The following is a 23051-nucleotide window of genomic DNA, read 5'->3' on the forward strand; positions in this document are numbered from 1 at the left end:
CGGCCTTCGATTTGGTGCCTAGAAACAACTTGTGGAAAGTGTTGTGCGACCTGGGTATGCCACCCTACTTGCTTCATTTGATCATGAGATTCCACGAAAATAACTATGCCCAAATACGTTGGGGGTCAAATGGTCAAAAGACCTCAAGAATAGAGGTGAACAGAGGTGTACGACAAGGTTGCGTACTTGCCCCAACCCTGTTCTCCTTATACGTAAATGGAGTGGTGGATTTTTTGACTCAGTCTCCAGCAGATGCACCCCGTCTGGCAGGTCGCCTAATTCCTACCTTACTCTTTGCTGACGATACTTTACTTTTGTCAAAATCTCCGATGGGCCTCCAGCAGCTTCTTTCTGGATTTGACACCTTCTGTAAGCAGCGAGGCCTTTGTATTAATATAGACAAAACTAAGTATCTCATTTTGAATCCCCCACACAAGCTTGGCCCCCCTCCAACATTGGGGCACGTTGCTCTAGAAAGAACTAAAACGTTTGACTATCTGGGCATTCGCTTGGTGGATACAATGAAATGGGACTGCCACTTGACCAAAATGTTGTTGAGCTTAAAAAGAGTGACTGGGGCCCTGTTGAAAGAACAGAGAGCAGCATCTACAAGACCAATAGCGGCAGTAATGGATATTTACTCCGCCAGAGGAGTAAGTGCAGCACTTTACGGGGCGGAGCTCTGGGGGATGTCAAATATGAAAGTGCTAACTCGAGCTGAGAATGCCTTCCAGAGAAGCCTAATGTCTCTCGGTCCTTCTGTTCCCATTTTACCCCTGCAATTGGACATGGGTTGCCGGGCGATTGAAGATCAAGCAAAACTACGCCCCCTGTTACTGTGGGCCCGCATCTGGAGAGTGCCAGAGCTCTCAAGTTATGCGGATGGCCTACGGGAGATATTTAATTGCCCCGGCTGGGCAAAAATAAAATGGCTAAGGGACGTCAAGGCTCTATTTATAAATCTGGGGCTGGAAGAAGCATGGCACCAACAGTCAGCCCCGCCCAAATCCATGCTAAAACAAATTTATTGGACATGGGTGGCAAGTAAAAGGAATTCTTCCTCAACGATCTGCAAATCCACCAGAAATTTTGTGGAGCATAAAGATGTCCCTATCAGAGAACTGTACCTGGACATTGTTACTGCCCCATGGGATAGATCTCTGTATTTCAAATTCAGATTAGGTCTTCTCCCGGTTATGGAACTCACATGTCACTGGAAAATACCACACCAGACTGCGCCATGGTGTCCATTTTGCCCTCAGCGTTATGAATCTGTCCCCCATCTGTTATTCGAGTGCCCCGCCTATAAGGTTCCCCGAATGAAATGGTTAAAACCGATGTGCCTTACTTTGGGCACTAGACATTGTAACGTGGCATTACGAATTTTACTTACAGACACTCGCCCATTCTTCGCATGCGCCACCTCGAAGTATTTAGGTTGGGCATGGCGAATACGGTCAAAAAGACTTAGGCAAATTGTTTAATCATGATTTTAATTCTTTTAGCTAATTTAAATAATTTTCTTTTTAGACAAATGTAGAAAAAATGTTGAATTTTAGAATATCTAGGGTTTTTTATGTTTTCTATTTAGTAAATGCTCTAAATGACCTTTAATGTATGTACGCTTTTTAAGATATTTTATGTCGAAATAAAGCCTATTTGACTGACTGACTGACTTAAGAGTATATGGTTTAACCGCATCCACAAACAGCCACAGAGAATGGACTCTGAGAGCTGCAGAGGGGCCTTGCTCAGGCAGAGGCGCCCCCTCACATGGAAACCAAGCACCCTGCCCTCAGGATTGATACGGCCTGCCTTAGGGGTGACTGATAGGTTTATATGTGTGTGCAGGTAGAGATATAGTGTACCTATATCTCAGTGAGGAGTGCTAACACTACCTCACCCAGGCTGCAGTAGCAAGCCTGTGGTGTCAGATTGAGTCTGCTTCCCAGGGGTGGCATAAAACATGCTTCAGCCCCTGGTAGACCTGTGAAGGACCTATGCCCTTGGTACCTAAGGTACCATAGACTAGGGGCTCACAAGGGACCACAATATCCAATCACTAGTGCACCTAATGTGCACACCATATCGTTTAAGGGAGTAAGCAGATAGGCTAGGGTCCTGGATAGCAGGATCCCAGCCAGACTAGTCAAAAACCATCAAAACACCAGAAAAAAAGTGGGGGCAACCATGTAGTCAGATTCCACCTTCCTACTAATATGAAATGAATCGTCAGGAGATGAGATAGCATCTTTGTTCCCTTTTAGTAAAGGACAAAGTGAACCAACCAAACATTAGAATAAATGTGCTAATTGAATGGAAGACAGTGAAGTTTGAGGTAGGCAGTTTGGGGGTGTTCCTAATGCAGTTTCTTGAAATAACATTTTGGCATCTCAAAGGTCAGTCATGGGACATGAACTGTGCAAGGTAACCCCCAAAGGAGCAGAATCTTTAGATACCTCTGAGGTCTGTGAGGGCAGGTGCAGTCACAGGTGGGGTTTCTTGGCATTCACTCAAGTTTGGGTGCATTTAAAAAAATTTGCCTATATATGTGGATGTCAGAATTCTTGCCCCACCAAGGCCACTTATGGTCTGGCAAGCGCCACTGCCCAGCCTCCTAGAGCAGTAGGCAGCATATTTATGAAAGGGTTGCGTCACGTTTGCACCACGCAAAGAGGAAGATGTGTAACACAAGCCTCTAAGTCAGATTTATGCAGCCACCCAAAGCCACTTTGCATGGCTTTGATTGACTTAAAAAATCTGGAGTAAGGAAATGCAGCATGAACAGCTAAGTTGCCTTACTTTTTGTAAGCGAAACGTTTCATGTGCATGTATTCTCATGTAACTTCCATGGTTTTTGAGAACTCCCAGATTTACAAGGACTTGTAAACCCGTCAATGCGCCAAAATCTTACGCCTCTCCAGGTGAGAAGTAACTAGAAAAAATATCTTTATTTCTCTTTGTTATTTCCTTTTTCTACATTTTCTGCATGCTACAGCAACCATAGAAAGAGAAAAAGGTTCTCTGGGTTGTATATCTATGCAGGAAGGGGCCTCTTACTGCACAAAAACAATCCTGCAAGCAAAGGAGGTACCCTTGCATCATGGTGCAAGGGTGCTGAAATGATGCCACCGCAGGGGGGAATGACGGGAATGCGCTGTATTGACTTAAATAATGGGGGCCTCAGTGATGCAACACATTTCAATGCTCTCTCCTTGTGACACCATGACTTTGCTGAATTTATTGTACAGCTCTCCATGTCGCAAGGACTGACAGATATGTCAGGAATCCTGACATATCCATGGCGAAAAAATGGCACTTATCTGGAGTGTGTCTGGAATCAGGCGCAACTCCCGCAATTAGCCATTTCACATGGGGCAAGCACATGTGAAAAGGTCTGCATCACCCCTTAAGCCTGCTTCAAGCAGGTGTAAGGATTTGACACAGTGAGTCTGTAGAAAGTGTTGCAGTGAAATCTCATAGATTTAATTGCGACATTTCTACGGGCCTTCTCTGGAGCGGAATTCCCACCCTGCATACATTGGGGCAGATTTATGTTGCCTGGCGCATCCCTGCAAATCAGCAAGGATGCGCCAGGAATGATGCGTCACACAAGTTTACCCTTGCGCCACACATGATGCGCCGCATTTACAATGCGGCGCATCATGGCGCAGGAATAAACAGATGCGTGACGCATCCGATGGCGTAAGGTTGGCGCAGTGCTTCAGTTGCGTCGCAAGCGCGACGCAACTCCAGCACTGTTCCAACCTACCCTATCCCTAACATGGTGCGTCAAGCCTTACGCCTGCTTCAAGCAGGCGCAGGGTTTTGGCGCATCAGCGTTGGGAAAGTGACTCAGTCAAATCTTATAGATTTGACTGAGTCACTTTTCAGGGGCGTTCCTGCGACGGAACGCCCCCCCCTCTGTCGACACGCCCACGTGAAACCTGACGCAGGTTTTACGTGGCGCAGGGCTTTACATCGTGACGCATCTCCATAGATGTGTCACGATGTAAATATGGCGCAACGTGGCGCAGGGTTTACACCGCCGCTGCGTCACAAAAGTGACGCAACGGCGGCGTAAAAGTGGCGCATCTCCGATATAGATCTGCCCCATTATACCTATGGCAAGTGTAATGTAGCAGAAGGGTTTACAAAGTGACGCATCTGCCTAAATGCATCACTTTGTAAATATGGCAGTGTAGGCATTTTTTTATGCCGCCTCACAAAAAGTGACACAACAGCAGCGTAGGGCCCTGAGCATTTGTGTAATTTCCCTGTTACGTATCGCAGTAAGGGGACTTTCTGCACGGCACTGCTTGAGAAATTCATAAATATTCTCCATAGTGAGACTGGTACGAAGTTGAGTAAGTTGCTTAAGGCAAACTGAAAGATCTCCTATAGAATATGATGAGGTGCCCTTCAGTTTCCCATAATTTTCAGATATTCTTTGGCCTGCGTTACGCTCTTGCAGATGTGGTGTTCACCTGCACAGGATCAAGGACCCCACCTGGGACCCCACCTGGTGGTGAGTACTTTTCGGTAATAATAATGTAGGTGACTAAAGAGGCTAGTAACTAGCGAGTTTTTCGTGATGTAGACTGTAGTTTTTTCTGCCATAGCTTCGTCCAAGTTGTCAGTTCCTTAAAAATCCTCTAGAGGGTAGCATGGGCTTTTATACTGCAACATTTATGTCCTATTTATGCATGGAATACTGCTCCTGGTCAAAACAGTAATAAGGAGAAAGGTGCCGCTTGGGAATTATACATTATCCATTTTTGCCACGTTTCTCTGGAGCTTAAACATATGTTATTTCCTTTCCTGTGCACGTGTTATTACGAACTAGCAGAAATGACACAGATAATTTAATTGCATAACTTGTGATCACTCGAACTTCGCTACTAGTTAAGTTTCTAGTCTCTGAAATTTAATTAACAAGTTTACATGAATTTCTTTGCTCCCACGGTATGCAAATGGAAATGTGAAATGTTCCATTGGAGCGTATGGGGCGAACAGTTCTCGCGATGCTTGTACCAACTTTGCACTAACTATGCAGTCACTGGGGCAGATTTATGTTGCACTTGCGCCACTTTTGCGCCGCCGTTGCGTCACTTTTGTGACGCAGCAGCGGCGCAAATCCTGCGCCATGGTGCGGGGTAATTACAACGTGACACATCTGGGAGATGCGTCACGTTGTAAAGCCCTGCGCCACATGTAGGCGTTCCAGGGCAGGTGGGGGCGTTCCGGCGCAGGAACGCCTCCTAAAAGTGGCTGAGTGAAATCTACAAGATTTCACTCAGTCACTTTTAGGCCCATGCTGCGTCAAAACCCTGCGCCTGCTTGAAGCAGGCGTAAGGATTGACGCAGCATTGTACAGACGGGGCCCCCCAGAACATTGCTGGAGCTGCGTCGCGCTTGCGACGCAACTCCAGCAATGCGCCACTTTTACGGCACAGATGCGTCACGCATCTGTGCCGTTTTTGCCCCATGGTGCGCCGCATTATAAATGCGGCGCATCCATGGTGGCGCACCTGTGGCGCATAATAATTGGCGCATCCCTGCTGATATGCAGGGATGCGCCAGTTAACATAAATCTGCCCCTAAGTGTTCAATCTCAGCCCAGAAATTCTGGCCACCATTTCTTTTCTTTACTTTTCTTTGTACTTCAAGTAAGGAAAGTAAAATGAGGAGTGCACAACGTAATGCTTATGCCTATGTCAGTGGTATTTTTTTACTTTCATAGTCTTATTTTTTCCATTAGAAAAAATATCTAACAGAATTTTAACATATACTTCCATTTCTCTTGGGATCTTGATTTTAGGCTCCAGCAGTGACACCACTTCAACTTCTATGATACGTATTGAGCTGAGGTAAAACTAATTATAATGTTATCTTCTGGGGTTATAGTGAAAGACGTGGGACAAGAAACACGATGACTGAAGAAAAAACGTTTCAAAATATGGTTAAAAACTTGTTTAAAAGGAATAAAGCTACATAGCAAACATTCTACCTAGGCTTTTTATTAAGGATTTGGTACAGCAAATAAACTGTAAAAGTTATTCATATTTCATTGTTAGAGTTTGATCCAGTCATCACTAAATATAATTACCATCCACTACAAATCTTACTGAGATAGTTAAACGCCCGCTGCTAGCATATGAGGCAATTTGAAGGCCATGATTTATATTTGTGGAAACTCTATCTCAGCCTTCTAGCCTCCTAATGTCGCTCAATTGAGTATTTGTTTGTGGTTTTGGAGTTTACATCAAGTATTTGTAGCAGTAAACAAGTTACAAGGTTCTGTGAATTGTGTCTGCTGTGATTGCAGCGCTTCCTTCTACCGTCCCAGAGCCTTCGGTTTTCTGGGGCATGGTTGTGACTAATTGGAAGCTACTCAAAAATGCAGTTACAAAACATAGGGGCATGTTCATCAACTGTTTTGCGTCGCCCTTGCGCCACACAAAGGGACGCAGGCCGACACAAAACCTACAATGAGATTTACCTTAGCTGCGCTGGGTCACCGCATATGGCCCACCATGGCTTGGTAAATTGGGGGCAACTCACGGCAGCACAAGTGTCCTCATGCATCCACCCATGGATTTTGGCACATTCCAACATTTACCATGCGTGGTAGACCTGTGAATTCATCAAAATAATATTCCCTGGGAGGTGTAACAAGGAGAAATATGTTTATTTCTCCTCATTTTTTACTTTCTACATAAGCTGTATTCTGCAGCACACGTAGGGGGAGATTTACAAAAAAGTTGTGCACCAGCGCAAGGTGAGGACAGGAACACGCCATATAATGTTAAACATGGTGCATTCCTTCCCTGTCACGCAAGGTGTCTTGCTACACTGCCTTGCATGACATTTTGATAAATTTGCCCTTTAACATCGAGTAGAAATCGTACATGGGTTTCGATATAACTGAATTTTGTTATGCTTAAATGTATGTCGCTTCAATCAAATATTAAGTTGTTTGCAAATTGCAGTTTTCAGAAAATGTCACCAGCTTAGTTAACATTCGATTTCTTTATGTTGTTTTAAGCCGCCACAGCTTTAGCAAAAACAGATGTTTATGTAATGAACAAATGAGTATTATTGTGGTTATCTCTGCGTAGCATGCAGTTTACAGCAATTATTTGAGCTGCTGTGAACCCTATGGCATTTACACAGTTTAATGGCAACACCAGATAAAGCCTACATTTTTAATAGAGCTCTGTTCCAGGGGATCAAGAGGAGGTAAAAATAGGGAGGAATTGAGAGGGATAAAAGTAATCTCGTATTTAAATATTACCTCAGCAGAATCTCAATTTGACTCAGAGATGCTTTGTTCTGAAACATACCACTGGCAACCTGTGTGTAGCAATTTGGCATGCTAAATGTCTGGCTGATGTACAGCCATTCTGTCGTTCCAACACATAAAAACATGGGGGCATATTATCAAGGACGGCGTTAAAAATTATCGCCGGTTTAACGGCAGAAAACTGCCACTAAAGCGGCGATAATTGGCTTGATAATATGCCCTTGAGAATTCCAATAGAAGTCCATGTTCTGGTGTGAACAAGGGCTTCTATTGGAATTCTCCACGGCATATTATCAAGCCCATTATCGCTGCTTTAGCAGCAGTTTTCTGCCGCTAAACCGGCGATAATTTTTAACGCCGTCCTTGATAATATGCCCCATAGTGTGGCAATATGGGACACAAGGGGCTGGCCATAATATATGAAATAAAGGCAAACATGCGGGCATAATTTAGGGAGGTAGTCCGAAATTTTAAGACCTCTCCACCTGAGATCTACATTAAGGCCCAGATTTTGCATCGGGATTGCCTAACTTTTGTGGCGGAGCCCAATGCAAAGCCACTTTGATCCCTTTCTGCTCTGTGTTGCATGAAATAATAGTAAATGTGCCACTAAGTATATATATATATATATCTTGCAGTAGCAGCCAAAAATATATAGAAAACAAGGCAATAAATAAGACCAGCAAAATGCTGAAAAAAAAAAACCAACGAAAACCCTAATCTCCAGTGTGGGAATCACAAAATCGAACAGTCACAGAAAAACAAAACTAGGACAACAGTAAGATAAATCAATATCACCTGTGAAGTGCCCATAAAAGAACAGAACACCTGTAGCAACAATTGACTCACTTATGAGGACGTTTTGCAAGGACAAAATCCTCCTCACAGGTTTTCTCCTCACTGGCCAGGGCACCTCAGGACCACAAGCACCATCCTGCATAGCGCGAGGACGCGCTATTAAAACTGAGCGCTGGCCCATGGCGTGTTGTAGCTGCTCCCCGCTGGTTTTCTCCTCGCGGGCCAGGAAACCTCAGGACCATAACCACCAGCCTGCATAGTGCGAGGACGCACTATTAAAACTGAACACCGGCCCGCAGCTTGTTGTAGCTGCTTCCCGCTGGTTTCCTCCTTACTGGCCAGGGCACCTCAAGACCGCAAGCACCAGCCTGCATAGCACAAGGACGCGCTATTAAAACTGAAAGCCAGCCCGCGGCATGTTGTAGCTGCTCCCCGCTGGTTTTCTCCTCGCAGGCCAGGGCACCTCAGGACCACAAGCAACAGACTGCATAGCGCGAGGACGGGAAACATCGGTTACATCGCGGTGTTTACACTGCAATACCTTTACAACATGGGTATTTCAACGCAAGTCAATGCAATGACTTGCGCTGGATGGTGCTCTAACCTAAGGAATAGTATGATTTACTATTCCAACACCTTCCCTTCTGTATGTAGACTGGAGTTGGAATAGTAAATCATACTATTCCTAAATCCAGTGCCCTCCAGCGCATATTCACGAAAGCATGCGCTATTAAAACTGAACGCCAGCCCGCAGCACGGGACATGCGCGGGGACACACCAGGGCAAAGCCCGGGCCAAGGGCGGGCCCATCCATGCCCGTCGGAGCCCGGAGGAGGCTGGGCCGCCCCTCTAACTTCAGCACCACTGACAGGTACAGTCTCATTTTGGTGAAAGTATGTCAAAAGAAGGGGCCTTGGGGAAAAGAACACAGGAGGGGTAGGTTCGACCCTGGACCCATTCCTGGTTAGAGCTGAAAGTGTCCTTACTCATGAAATAGAGCCTAATGAAAGGCGTCTATCTATGGAGCCGCATCTCTTTCCTCTGGGGGCAACTCTTGATAGATCTAACGAGTCCCTATCGGCCACACAACCACCTTCATTACTGATAACATCATCTGATCTCCCGGCAGGTAAACCCGGGCCTAAGTCCCCAATTTTAATCACTCAGGCCACACCAAGGTGGGGGTGTGAAAACTCTCCAGCAAATATGCCCCCAAAGGAGCCTACTCCTAACCCACCGGCTAAGCGTACTAGACAAAAACAATCCAAAATCACTCGTGCCACCAGACCAAAAGGCCCCCAAACTAGGATGACTACAACAAACCCTATAACATCAGCCCCTCCAATGTCTGATAATTTAATATCATTCCAAGTACCTCCAGATAATTTCTTTTGGACTGAAGTGACTAAAAGGTTGACAGCTGTAATGGATCCTATCTTAACTAAACTGTCTCTAATTGAAAATAGGTTGGCCGACCTAGAGTCACAGAATTGTCTACTAATATCTTGAGTCCCCCATTTAATAGATCCCATTCCGGAAATACCTAGAAGCAGTATTTTAACTCAATTAAATAAAGGTCAGGAACCATCTACATCTGCAATATCGTTAACCTTACCAGCTGTTACTACCATGGCCCCAGCACTGCCTCTATCAGGTATTCCCAATCAAAATCCATTGCGGGAGACCGGAAATCTCCAAGAGAAGAGCTCAAGGGATCTACCGCGGCAGGTACCAATAGCCCAAGAGTAATTAGGAGGGCTCAATCAGGCAACAGGTTATTGTAAGATATACACAGGAGCGTTAGTCAATCAATTGCAACAATCTCTCCACCTTCCACCTGCAGCAGCCCCACTGGTATTGGTCCTGGCGAATGTTCCCCCCCTTCGAGAAAATCAGAGTGAATCCACAAGACAGCTAATGGACAAATGTCTTCACTGGTTAATAGACAATCTTAAAGGTTCGCAAATGGGGAGTTATCAACTGACCAGCAAAATCACCATGGCCAGGAGAGTGGAATGGGTGGGCAGTACAAGAAAATCTTTCACTGGTGACTGTGTGGTTATTATTATTTTAATAATGCTTATACAGGACTTTCCCTTTTAGATAATCTTCATAGATTATCCCCGAGGATCTCACAGATTATCCCCTTACCACTGGATCATTTGTATAACCAGGTTGTAAAGCCACAAAGTGATTATAGGACTAGAAGAATCCCAGTATTTGCAGGCCCGAAAGATAATGAGGGCTCCAATACCAGTTTAGGGTTAAGGCTGCAAAACAGATTTACAGCTCCTTCAGTTCTGGAGTCGTGCGACTGACTAAACCCCTCATTCCTGCACCACCAGGAAGGGAAACTACTCTGGTTCGCCCAGTGTCTAAGCTACAGGCGAAACCATCAACCCCACTAGTTTCAGAGAGGCCCGGCTTAGTAGTAATTCCCGTTTTAAGTAGTCAGGAGAGTGATTTGAGTACCTTACTCCCGCTGACTTCTTTAGAGGAAATTAGGCCCACTGTGGCATCCTGGAATGTAGCAGGAATAGCCTTTAAGAGAAGATAACCTGATTGCCAAAACCTGTGGCAATCATTGGAGATAATACTCTTCCAGGAGACTTGGGCCGCAGACCCAGTCTTTTTTTCAGGGTTTCGTAGTTTTCATACCCCAGCAATTCCATCGGCATCTGGGAGGGTGAAGGGGGGGTTACTAACCCTAATTTCGAACACTACACCCTACCAAGTCAGGCAGGTTTGCACTATCAATAGCCATTTCCAACTCTTCCAAATTGCCAATAAGAAAGAGGATACCTGGTTAATTATTAATTATTATAATAGTGAGTTTGGGAGTAATATGAAGGTAGTCGTAGATACACTACCAATTGAGATAGAGAAACTATTTACAGCCAAAATCAGGGGTCGTGTAAACCTAATATGGGCGGGGGATTTTAACATCCATCTCTGCAAATGTAATGGGACCATGGTGTCTGGACTAGAGGACCCTTATGGTAATCCTCTACGACATTTCACACATAATGAGTATGGCAAATCTTTAAATAGATCACTATATAAGCGGGATTTGGGCATAATAAATGAAAGAAAAGGAGCGTTAGAGAGCACTTTCAGAAGGGGAAACCAAGAGTCCATAATAGATTTTGTTTAAGCATCGGCTTCTTCAAAAGGGACAGTGGTTCATAAGGGTACTCAATTTTCCTGTTACAGTGATCACGCCATCCTATTTATCCATCTAAGTATCCTTCTAAGGTGAAAGATCACCAGCAGGTAATGGATGGCGTGTCCCTGACCAAGAAGAATCGCTACCAACTAAAATGTTCACAGGCCCATAAGTTAAACTTGGTCCCCGAAATTCTAGCCCAAGCCAAGAAAGAAATTATATTATGTCTGGAAGAGAACCCACCACCCATATTCTTGGTAACTCAGTTCATTGCCCTCCTGATGAAATTAAAAGAAGCACTTACTCTTTCAAAGGCAAGAACTGTTACTCCAGCCACTCGCTGGTTTGACTCAGCATGCTCTTTAGCAAAAAAAACCCTCGGTAATGCCCTAAAAAAACTTTCCCTAGAGATCCTACAAAGATACGAGCACTGCGTACTGATTATAAGCAAGCAAGAAGGAAAAGAGAGAAAGAACTCAGGGAGCAGGCGTGGGAAGATCTTGAACATGCAGCTATCAAGGGCAGTAGTAGGAATTTTTGGGAAATTGTGAACGCCCCTATATCAAAGATTCTAAAGACCCCTCCCTAGATTCACATGTAGACTTAGATACATGGGTGGGACACTTCGAAAATATTTTTTGTCCCACTACCTCATTAATTTCCCCACTCCTTGGTCCAGTGGTTGCATTCCAGGGTGAGCTAACCTTCTCTTTAGAGGAGGTTAGAAAGGGGATGGAATCCTGTGCCTCTGGACTGTATCCCTAGTGCTACAATCCTCCATTGGTGGAGCTATCCCAATTGGCAAACACATTGTCAGTATTCTGTGTTTTTCTTGCTGGCCTCTGTGTGGAAACACTGCCTTAAGCTGTGCTATTTTCTTTGCTATCCAGAATGGCATTTGCTCATGTTTAGTGGGCATTCGTCCCATAATCGCATTCTACGTCTGTGGGGTAATTTAAGTTGCCGATCCCTTGTAGTGGACCTGTTTGAGTAACCTTTATAGGTTAAAGTGCGGGTGTTCACACAACGAACTGTGTAAGATTTCTGTATAATTTTAATATTTCTTTGGTAAGTAGACGTAAGTCTGCTGCTGGCAATATGTCAATCTCTGGATGTGGTGTGGAAGCAGCTAGAACCGGCCAAGTTGTTCCATCTCTGCTGAGCAGACCGAGTCCCACTTTATCTGTGATATTGGGGGGCGACTTTGTCTCAGAGAGATACACAGAATAAACGGTGGGGACGTTTTCAATAAACATTTATTGAACCAGATTCATTCTAATACAAAATACGTGTGCCGCAACAACCATTAGACAGAAACATATATATATATGGTTATAAGCACAAGCAGAGTAAATAAAAGGTAGAATTCTACCATGGTGCTAAAACAGTAAATATATGCAGGGATATAGATATAAGGCAGCATTCATGAGTACTCATACAATGCAAAACCCTAACTAGATGTACCCAAATATACCTAGCATGTAGCAAATGAGGCTAGTTTATGAAGAAAACCACACGACATTTATTCGGCACCTAACTAGGTAAAAGTTCAGCACCAGAGCTGTTATGTAATGCAAGGTAGGACACGTAGGTAAAAGGCTGTGCAACTACCTAGGCCTATATTCGGGGTACGTTGGGGCTCATAACATGGGACCAGCTAGAAATATAATTAATTGACAAATACTTCAATTCAGTCTGGGAAACTTTATTTGATTATAGCATCAATCATCATAAAAGTACAGACATAAGACAATAAAATCATTGAAAAAACAGCCAGCAATCCATATCATGGGTAATTAATCATACATTGTTTTCCATCAATGCACAGTGTTTTTCCAAAAAGACCCAGCCATCAATCAAATCTCTTCATCCGCGAGTAAATGTATAAATTATATGGTGAGAATACGTCTTCTAAAATGGCTTTGTATTAATAAAGAAATTACAAATATTTTAGCAAAAAAAACATGAAATTTACAATAAAACATAAAATGGAGTAACTTTTCTTTAGAAAAATTGCTGACGCAACAGAGAGCAAAGCAAGATCAGAATCTTACCTGATTTCTAAATTAAACACCTATTTTTAATAGATATGAAAAATCCACTTCAATGGGAAAGTCAGATGTATAACAAATATTAAGGAAACATATTTTATAAGTTACCTTTTCCTTGTCTGATGTTTGTGGAAGGTAATATCCACTAACTCTCCAGCGACTCACAGCCTTTTGCTCAACCCTTAAAGAAGAGGGAAAGAGGTGTGAAATTTCTCCCAGGAACAAACAATAGGCTTCCCTATATGGGCACAGATGACTTTCCTGATTGCAATACAATATCCATGGTGGGACTATAGGCATTCTGTAGACTGCACAGTATCAAATCCTGCGTGACATGTCTGTTGATTGACCCACATGTAACACTTAGGCATACTCGAAAGGAAGAGAGCAGGAAGACAGGACAATTCTTGTGTATCTTCTATCTGGCTGCTGACAGACTATGCTATTTCCTACCAGATTTCAATTTCTGGGATCGTTGTGGGTTCTGTGCCTGCTTCAAAGTGTATTTTATTGTTAGATGTGGGTAGACAGTAGGATTACACCGTGCACTTCCCACTCACACCCCAGCCTCAAATCTCAAGTTCAGTGTGGTTTAGGATCTTGGCCATCTTGGATTAGATTGGACATAATGCATTTTGGGCATGTTTACGGTAAAACAAACATGAATTAAGCCAGGGCCCGGTAACAATTACTCCACTGGTCAGAGAGGGATTAGGAGAGTCTCGGACTGTCAACCTCCCACAGGCTGGTGAAATCTTCAAAGCTGGACCCTCAGGCAGTCTTCTTTAGAACACAGTTAGACTTGAGGAAGGATACTAGGCAGATTAAGTCTGCTGCACTTGGAATCGGTGACCTGTACAAAAGGGTTGGTCACCCTTTCACTTGAAATTCAAGGACAATAATATATCCTGGAATTATAAGGCTAATAGCCTGGGTAGCTGCAGGAACATAAAAAGCTGTAGAAATCTTTCTTGTAATTGATACCAGCTGACCACTGGCAACTGGACCTTGACTGGACTTTGTTATTGCCCTCTGCCTGACACCCTCCTTCAGAGGTCACAGGGGTCTCAGAATTGTACTCCTGTGGTTGATTGGCTAGAAAAGAAGTTTGGGGAATTTTTCAAAACTTTTGCTCCATTCCGGTCATCCTCAAATTGTCCCTAAAGTCCAGGTTTACCACGACCATTGATTACGATTGGTACGTTGTGGCTTTTAATGCTATTTTCAGTTTAATATTTGAAAAATCATATGTCTGGTTCCCATTTTTGCAATTTTGGTGTCATTTTGTGTATTAAAGTTGTATCTATGAACATAATTCGAGTGGGACTTTTGTGGTTTGCTTTTGACTTTTTAATTGTTTTGGTACTTCTAAATCCTTTACACATTTTTGTTAAGTTAAGCCTGTCTGTTCCATGCAATAGCTATCATGGGTTGACCTCAGATTTGCCTTACTGAGACTTTTGACTGGACAGAACAGGATACCTATCTTAATTCTTGTCGTAGACACTAATCTACCCCAATTAATAGACCACTTTCTCACACACTTTCTATTACCAACCATTTGTCAGAGAAACTGATTAATGATTCAACACAATTTCTGCAGTTCTGGTAAACTGGTTATCTTTCTATACCACTAGATACCCTTATGCCTAATAATTAATGCTTACTAGTAGCCGTCAAATTTATATCTAAGAAAATTCACATCCACTAGATTGTATATGAAAAAGACTGTTATTTAGAGAAAGCGCAGCAGACAAGAGACTGTATTTTGTGAAGCTATATACTTTATCTACCCTCATCTACACCCTAATTCTTCCAGAGATTTGACAAAAAACATATTTTCACCTACGAGGCATGATCATCTAGTTTCAGCACTTCTTGCTGTACATCGGAAATATAGTAATTGTTTCAGTTGCTAAAGTATGTAAATGAAAGTAAATGGTTGTTTGTCAGAATATCGATGCTACAAATACCAACTGACTACAATGTTGGCCTGAAGTATTAACTATCGATACATCATAATTAAGCTATAGTCATATACATTTATATTTACTCTTAATAACTCTACATCTACATGTCTCAAAGATATGTAAATCATTAAGGTACATGAATGTGAAAGTGTAGATCTATACTTACCTATGTTGACGTACCTTGACAAGAATTTCTTTGATGAAATTGTGAAGATAATATATTTGGTAGTTGATTTTAAAAAAAACTTGATTTTCTGGTAGCACACATAATAAAACTGCACCCTATAACTTTAGAGGCATTATGAATAAGAGAAAGCTCTATGTCAGCGTTTGCATTGAATAAGAATTATCCATAAGAGTGTATGATGAAGTCACAATCAGAGAAGAGGTGGAACAGTAGCTATGGGATTTATACACTTTTTTTGAGCTTCAACATCACTCTTTATGCAATCATTCACAAAAGGAGTGAGCTGTAATTGCCTGGTAGAACCCTTGCCTGTACCTTATGTATTGTTGTACGGTTCCTATTAATTCAGTAAGACTGTGCATTTGAACAACATAAACATCCAAACGATGGGAGACTTGTACGCTCATACCATCAGAATATGTTGACTGAGAGCCCGATTCACAGAACTAATTTAAGACAAAATCCTAAACTTACTACCATTTTGGTATTCACAGAAGGCACTTACTCATTTTGGTATTCACAGAAGGCACTTACTCATTTCGGTATTCACAGTAGTTAGGAGTCCCAACCTTACCAATGAGTGAATAGTTTCTGACAACTATTGAACATCACAACCCTGACCCCTCAGGGATCATGGAAACAGAACAATACTTTTCACTCAGTCAATCGTGCTCACTTTGGGGCATATGTATCAAACGATTTTGTATTCGCAAACACTGCGATTCGCAAAAAAACAGCGTTTGCGAATACAAAATCGCAAAATTAGATGTATGAGCCATTTTAGCGTCGCATTATTAAGGAATCGCTAATTTTGCGATTTCTTAATTTTGCGTAAGCATTTAAGGAATCGCAAATTGCGATTCCTTGAATGCTTTGTAACACGCACCCAAGTTGTGCGATTTCTCCTTAAGAAATCGCAAATTACCACCAACTTCAAGTTGGTGTTAATTTGCAATCTCTTTGAAAAATGCACTTTTTGGCATTTTTCAAAGTGCCATGTGGCACACATACATGCCCTTAGGGCATGTATGTGCGCCATATGCGCATACATGCTAATTTCAGGGGTGCATCAGGGTGTCATCATGACACCCTTGCACCTTTGAAATTATTCTCAATTTGCGATTAGCAAATTGCGATTCGCAATTTGAGAATGACTTCCCATTCATTGCTATGGGCCTCCTGGCCCATAGGAATGAATGGGAAGGTATTCCTTAATGGTGATTTCGCAATTTGCTAATCGCAATTAAGGAATATTAAGAATTCGCAAAATATGTGCGAATTTTTAAATACATCCCGTTTTGCAATTCTCAAATAGCGATTCTCAAAAAAATCACTATTTGAGATTCGCAAATGGAGATTTTGATTCATATGCCCCCTGATCTCAGAGAGATACACAGAATAAACAGTGGGGACGTTTTCAATAAACATTTATTGAACAAGCTTCATTCTAGTACAAAATACATGTGCCGCAACAACCATTAGACAGAAGCATATATATATATGGTTATAAGCACAAGCAGAGTAAATAAAAGGTAGAATTCTACCATGGTGCTAAAACAGTGAATATATGCAGGGATTTATATATATAGCAGCATTCATGAGTACTCCTACAATGAAAAACTCTAACTAGATGTACCCAAATGTACCTAGCATGTAGCAAATGAGGCTAGTTTACGAAGAAAACCAAACAACATTTATTCAGCACCTAACTAGGTAAAAGCTAAGCACCAGAGCTGTTATGTAATGCAAAGTAGGACACATGTAGGTAAAAGGTTGTGCAACTACCTAGGCCTATATTCATGGTACGTTGGGGCTCATAACATGGGACCAGCTAGAAATATATTTATTTGACAAATACTTCAATTCAGTCTAAGAAACTTTATTTGATTATAGCATCCCTCATCATAAGAGTACAGACATAAGACAATAAAATCATTGAAAAAACAGCCAACAATCCATATCATGGGTAATTAATCATACATTGTTTTGCATCAATGCACAGTGCTTTTCCAAAAAGACACAGCCATCAATCAAATCTCATCATCCGCAAGTAAATGTATAAATTGTATGGTGAGAATACGTCTTCTAAAATGGCTTTGTAATAAAAAAGAAATTACAAATATTTTAGCAAAAAAAACATGAAATTTACAATAAAAAGTAAAATGGAGTAACTTTGCTTTAGAAAAATTGCTGACCCAACAGAGAGCAAAGCAAGATCAGAATCTTACCTGATCTCTAAATTAAACACCTATTTGTAATAGATATTAAAAATTCAATTCAATGGGAAAGTCAGATGTTTAACAAATATTAAGGAAACATATGTTTTTTTTAAGTTACTTTTTTCCTGTCTGATGTTTGTGGAAGGTAATTCCCACTAACTCTCCAGGGACTCTCAGCCTTTTGCCCAACCCTTGAAGAAGAGGGAAAGAGGTGTGAAATTTGTCCAAGGAACAAACAATAGGCTTCCCTCTATGGGCACAGATGACTTTCCTGATTGTCATACAATATCCATGGTGGGGACTATAGGCATTCTGTAGACTGTACAGTATCAAATCCTGCGTGACATGTCTGTTGACCCACATGTAACACTTAGGCATACTCGAAAGGAAGACAGCAGGAAGACAGGGCAATTCTTGTGTATCTTCTATCTGGATGCTGACAGAGTATGCTTTTTCCTACCAGATTTCAATTTCTGGGATCGTTGTGGGTTCTGTGCCTGCTTCAAAGTGTATTTTATTGTTAAATGTGGGTAGACAGTAGGATTACAGCGTGCACTTCCCACCCACACCCCCAGCCTCAAATCTCAAGTTCAGTGTGGTTTAGGATCTTGGCCATCTTGGATTTACCCGGACATAATGCATTTTGGGCATCTTTAGGGTAAAACACACATGAATTAGGCCAGGGCCCTTTAACAATTACTCCACTGGTCAGAGAGGGATTAGGAGAGTCATGGAATGTCAACATCCCACAGGCTGGTGAAATGTTCAAAGCTGGGCCCTTAGCTAGTCTTCTTTAGAACACAGTTAGACTTGAGGAAGGATGCTCGGCAGATTAAGTCTGCTGCACTTGGAATCGGTGACCTGTACAAAAGACATATTGAGGTTGGTCACCCTTTCACTTGAAATTCAAGGACAATAATATCTCCTGGAATTATAAGGCTAATAGCCTGTGTAGCTGCAGGAACATAAAAAGCTGTAGAAATCTTTCTTGTAATTGATACCAGCTGACCACTGGCAACTGGACCTTGACTGGACTTTGTTATTGCCCTCTGCCTCACACCGTCCTTCAGAGGTCCCAGGGGTCTAAGAATTGTACTCCTGTGGTTGTTTGGGCTAGAAAAGAAGTTTGGGGAATTTTTCAAAAGTTTTGCTCCATTCCGGTCAGCCTCAAATTGTGCCTAAAGTCCAGGTTTACCACGACCATTGACTACGATTGGTGCGTTGTGGCTTTTATTGGTATTTTTAGTTCCATCCATGAAAAAATCATATGTCTGGTTCCCCTTTTTGCAATGTTGGTGTCATTTTGTGTATTAAAGTTGTATCTATGAACATAATTTGGAGTGGGACTTTTGTGTTGTGCTTTTGACTTTTTAATTGTTTTGGTACTTCTAAATCCTTTACACATTTTCATTAAGTTAAGCCTGTCTGTTCCGTGCAATAGCTATCATGGGTTGACCTCCAGTTTGTCTTACTGAGACTTTTGACTGGACAGAACAGGATACCTATCTTAACACTTGTCGTGGACACCAATCTACCCCAACTAACAGACCACTTTCTCACACACTTTCTATTGCCAACCATTTGTCACAGAAACTGATTAATGATTCAACACAATTTCTGCAGTTCTGGTAAACTGGGCATCTTTCCATACCACAAGATACCCTTATGCCTAAGAATTACTGCTTACTAGTAGCCGTCAAATTTATATCTAAGAAAATTCACATCCATTAGATTGTATATGAAAAAGGCTGTTATTTAGAGAAAGCGCAGCAGACAAGAGACTGTATTTTGTGCTGCTATCAACTTTATCTACCCTCATCTACAACCTAATTCTTCAGGAGATTTTACAAAAAGCATGTTTTCACCTATGAGGCATGATTCATCTAGTGGCAGCACGTCTTGCTGTACATCGGAAATATAGTAATTGTTTCAGTTACTAAAGTATGTAAATGAAAGTAAATGGTTTTTTGTCAGAATATTGATGCCACAAATACCAACTGACTACAATGTTGGTCGTGAAGTATTGACTATCGATACATCATAATTAAGCTATAGCCATAAACATTTATATTTACTCTTCTTAACTCTGCATATACATGTCTCAAAGATATGTAAATCATTAAGGTACATGAATGTGAAAGTGTAGATCTATACTTACCTATGTTGACATACCTTGACAAGAAGTTCTTTGATGAAATTGTGAAGATAATATATTAGGAAATTGATATGAAAAAAAAATGTGATTTTCTGCTAGCACACCTAATAAATCTGCACCCTATAACTTTAGAGACATTATGAATATGAGAAAGCTCTATGTCAGCGTTTGCATTGAATAAGAATTATCCATTAGAGTGTATGATGAAGTCACGATCAGTGAAGAGGTGGAACAGTAGCTATGGGATTTATACACTTTTCTTGAGATTCAACATCACTCTTTATGCAACCATTCACAAAAGGAGTGAGCTGTAATTGCCTGGTAGAACCCTTGCTTGTACCTTATGTATTCTTGTACAGTTCCTACTAATTCAGTAAGACTGTGCATTTGGACAACATAAACATCCAAACGATGGGGGACTTGTACGCTCATACCATCAGAATATGTTGACTGAGGGCCCGATTCACAGAACTAACTTAAGACAAAATCCTAAACTTACCACCATTTTGGTATTCACAGAAGGCACTTACTCATTTTGGTATTCACAGAAGGCACTTACTCATTTCGGTATTCACAAAAATTAGGACTCCTAACTTTGAGACTCCTAAATGCCTTCTGTGAATACCGAAAGTCTTAAAGTTAGGATTTTTCTCAGTTTAGGAGTAGTATAGTTAGGACTTCTAACTTTAGAACTCCTAAACTAAGAAAAGTGCCTTCTGTGAATACCAAAATGAGTAAGTGCCTTCTGTGAATACCAAAATGGTAGTAAGTTTAGGATTTTGTCTTAATTAAATTCTGTGAATCGGGCCCATAGTTCCTAGTTAGCTCAGAAGGCGCCATTTGGACCCCTAAACCTTACAGGGTACATATTGATATCTGCAACCTCAGAACATGACAACCCTTATTCCCCCAAGGAAATCATGGAAACAGATCTACACTTTTATTGTTAACTCAGACATGCCCAAAGGGAGACACAAGAAATACATGAGTTAGCAATTGAAAATATGTATTGAAGTAATTAGATTGTTGTTTAGAATGTGTGTGCTGCACTGATTAGTAGAAGAAAACAAAGCATAGTAACCAGCATTACAAGAATGGTGAAGAAGAGGAATAATTCAACCATTATAATTATTGCAATAATTATATGAATGCAAATAATTGTACTCCTACCTAACACTAGCTATCCTAGAGACACTGTAGGGTGGATGTGATTATGTCAGATGCCTTAGAGTAGAGCAACTCCCCATTTACCTGCTTCCATGTGTCACCTGTTAGCCAGGATGGTGCAGTAGAGGCCCCCGTCCCTCTCAAGACAGTAATGAGATCCAGCTAGGCTAGAATTCAGGCATGGTTCAACAGGACAATCCAAGAAAATGCTTCTCTCTCTAATAAAGGCTTGGTGGAGTTTATATAGCAAAACTGGACCCACCGATCTGACACACCTGCGCCAAAAAACTCGCCGCAGGTGCAGTGCAACTACTTCCCCGTGAAAGGGAACACCTTAAATAAGCCCAGGCCTTTAATTCTGACATCGTCAGGAGGAAGGAGTGGACACACATAGTTGTACGGCGAGGGACGCACCTTGAAGCAGTAAAAGTATGAATGAGAAAATGAGTATTTACCTGACTATTGCTGACCACAAGGAAGTGTATGATGGTCTAAGTAATGCGTATATTTCCCAAATATATCATTTTTAACCTTAAAATAGGATTACTTCCCCTAGAGTGTGACCACAGCTGTCCCTAAAATCCTTCTTCCATGTGACATTGAAGACCCTACATTGGGGTAAGGTTTTGAGCTGGTCTCACAATTGAGCAAAGAAATGATTTTACTATTATGTCACGTTTGCGGTGTCACAACATCACACTAGCATCCAATACTGCGTAAACATTATGGGGCTTATTTACAAACCCCTTGCTCTGCCAGTGCGTCACTTCTAACATTGGAAAATGTGACGCACCGACAGCGCAAAGAGATTGAAAACAAGCACCTATATATATACAGCGTTACTTATGTCCTTTTTCTAATTAAGGCACCATGATCAATTTATGTATTCGCAGGTGTCTATGAACCACATATTAGGTTTAAAGTAGATATAGGTCACCCTAACAGCAAGGCAAATCTTAGTGCAACATTGCCTCATCAGGAGCCTGTTTGTTCGTCCTGAAGAATGCCTCGCACTCAGTAGAGCCATAGGCAAAAACATGTCGACGACGGTAAAAGTGGCGATGGAGTAATAGTTCCCCTAATCCCCACATTTTCAATTTTAATACCAAGCATTTTGTCCTACAAATATATGTAACCTGGGACACTCTATTGGATTTTAAACTCACTAACTAAAAATTTGAAGTGTCTCCCTGTCTTCAGGTGTAGGCCCGCTCTCTATTATATCTGGTTTTTAGAGCGTGAGGGCCATCCTCTGATGAAGCATGACACCTGGTGGTATGTGAGGACAGCCCATTACATTTCCTGAAATGCCCGGCACTCCTATGAAGCAGTGCTGTTAGGGACACTGTAACGTATGTATGTAGATTACTCGGGTAGCTAAATTGTGTGTACCCACTCATACTGTGCCTGAGTTCTGGTCCAGCTGTCATTTTTGATTCTACCCACCTAGAGCTGTCTCCTAACAGACAACAACAAACAAGGACAGTTTGCGACATGTGTTCCCGGTCCTTGTACAAAATGTTCTAAGGTATGATAATGTGCCTGCAAAGATATGCATTTGTAAGCAAACCTTTGCTGAGTACACGATCTCATACAGGTGCGCCTCGTAAATGTTCTAAAAGTCATCATAAAAAAAGATGTCAATTGTAAACAAGAACATGTAAACATTGAAGCATTTGTGCACAGAGCCTATTAAGCTCATGCCACCCACTCCTTTTCTGTAGGGTGATTAGAAAGCTCCAAACTAAACATAAGGACATACACTGAAGCCAACCTTCAAGATATATAAAAAGTCTGAAAAAAATCAAGCGTAAAAGTGCCAAATTGCCAAAAGCCCATTTTAAAACATGCAATTCATATCTGCATAGAAAGAAATCAAAGTTTGTGTCAAAAAAGATGCCAAAATAAAAGGTCCTGAAACTGCCCGAATATATTAAATGTTCCAAGAGTCATTAGAAACCACAGTGTTTCTGGCTTCTGCAAACAATGTTTCTATTGGTGAACCAATCACAAGTTCCAAGAAAAGACATTG

The 23051-nt window shown here is 41.7% G+C and overlaps 1 long non-coding RNA gene across 1 annotated transcript in view; it reads right to left on the minus strand.

Annotated features, from left to right (window-relative positions):
- LOC146856972 (uncharacterized) overlaps nt 1-23051 on the minus strand; it is a 279388-nt gene that overhangs the window by 155352 nt on the left and 100985 nt on the right. The window contains exon 5 of the long non-coding RNA XR_014979837.1: nt 13430-13502. This is a non-coding gene — a long non-coding RNA (uncharacterized LOC146856972). The remainder of the gene's footprint in view (nt 1-13429; nt 13503-23051) is intronic.

This window comes from Triturus cristatus, chromosome 3_2 (genome assembly GCF_964204655.1).
Source record: "Triturus cristatus chromosome 3_2, aTriCri1.1, whole genome shotgun sequence".
In the NCBI taxonomy this organism is placed as follows: domain Eukaryota; kingdom Metazoa; phylum Chordata; class Amphibia; order Caudata; family Salamandridae; genus Triturus; species Triturus cristatus.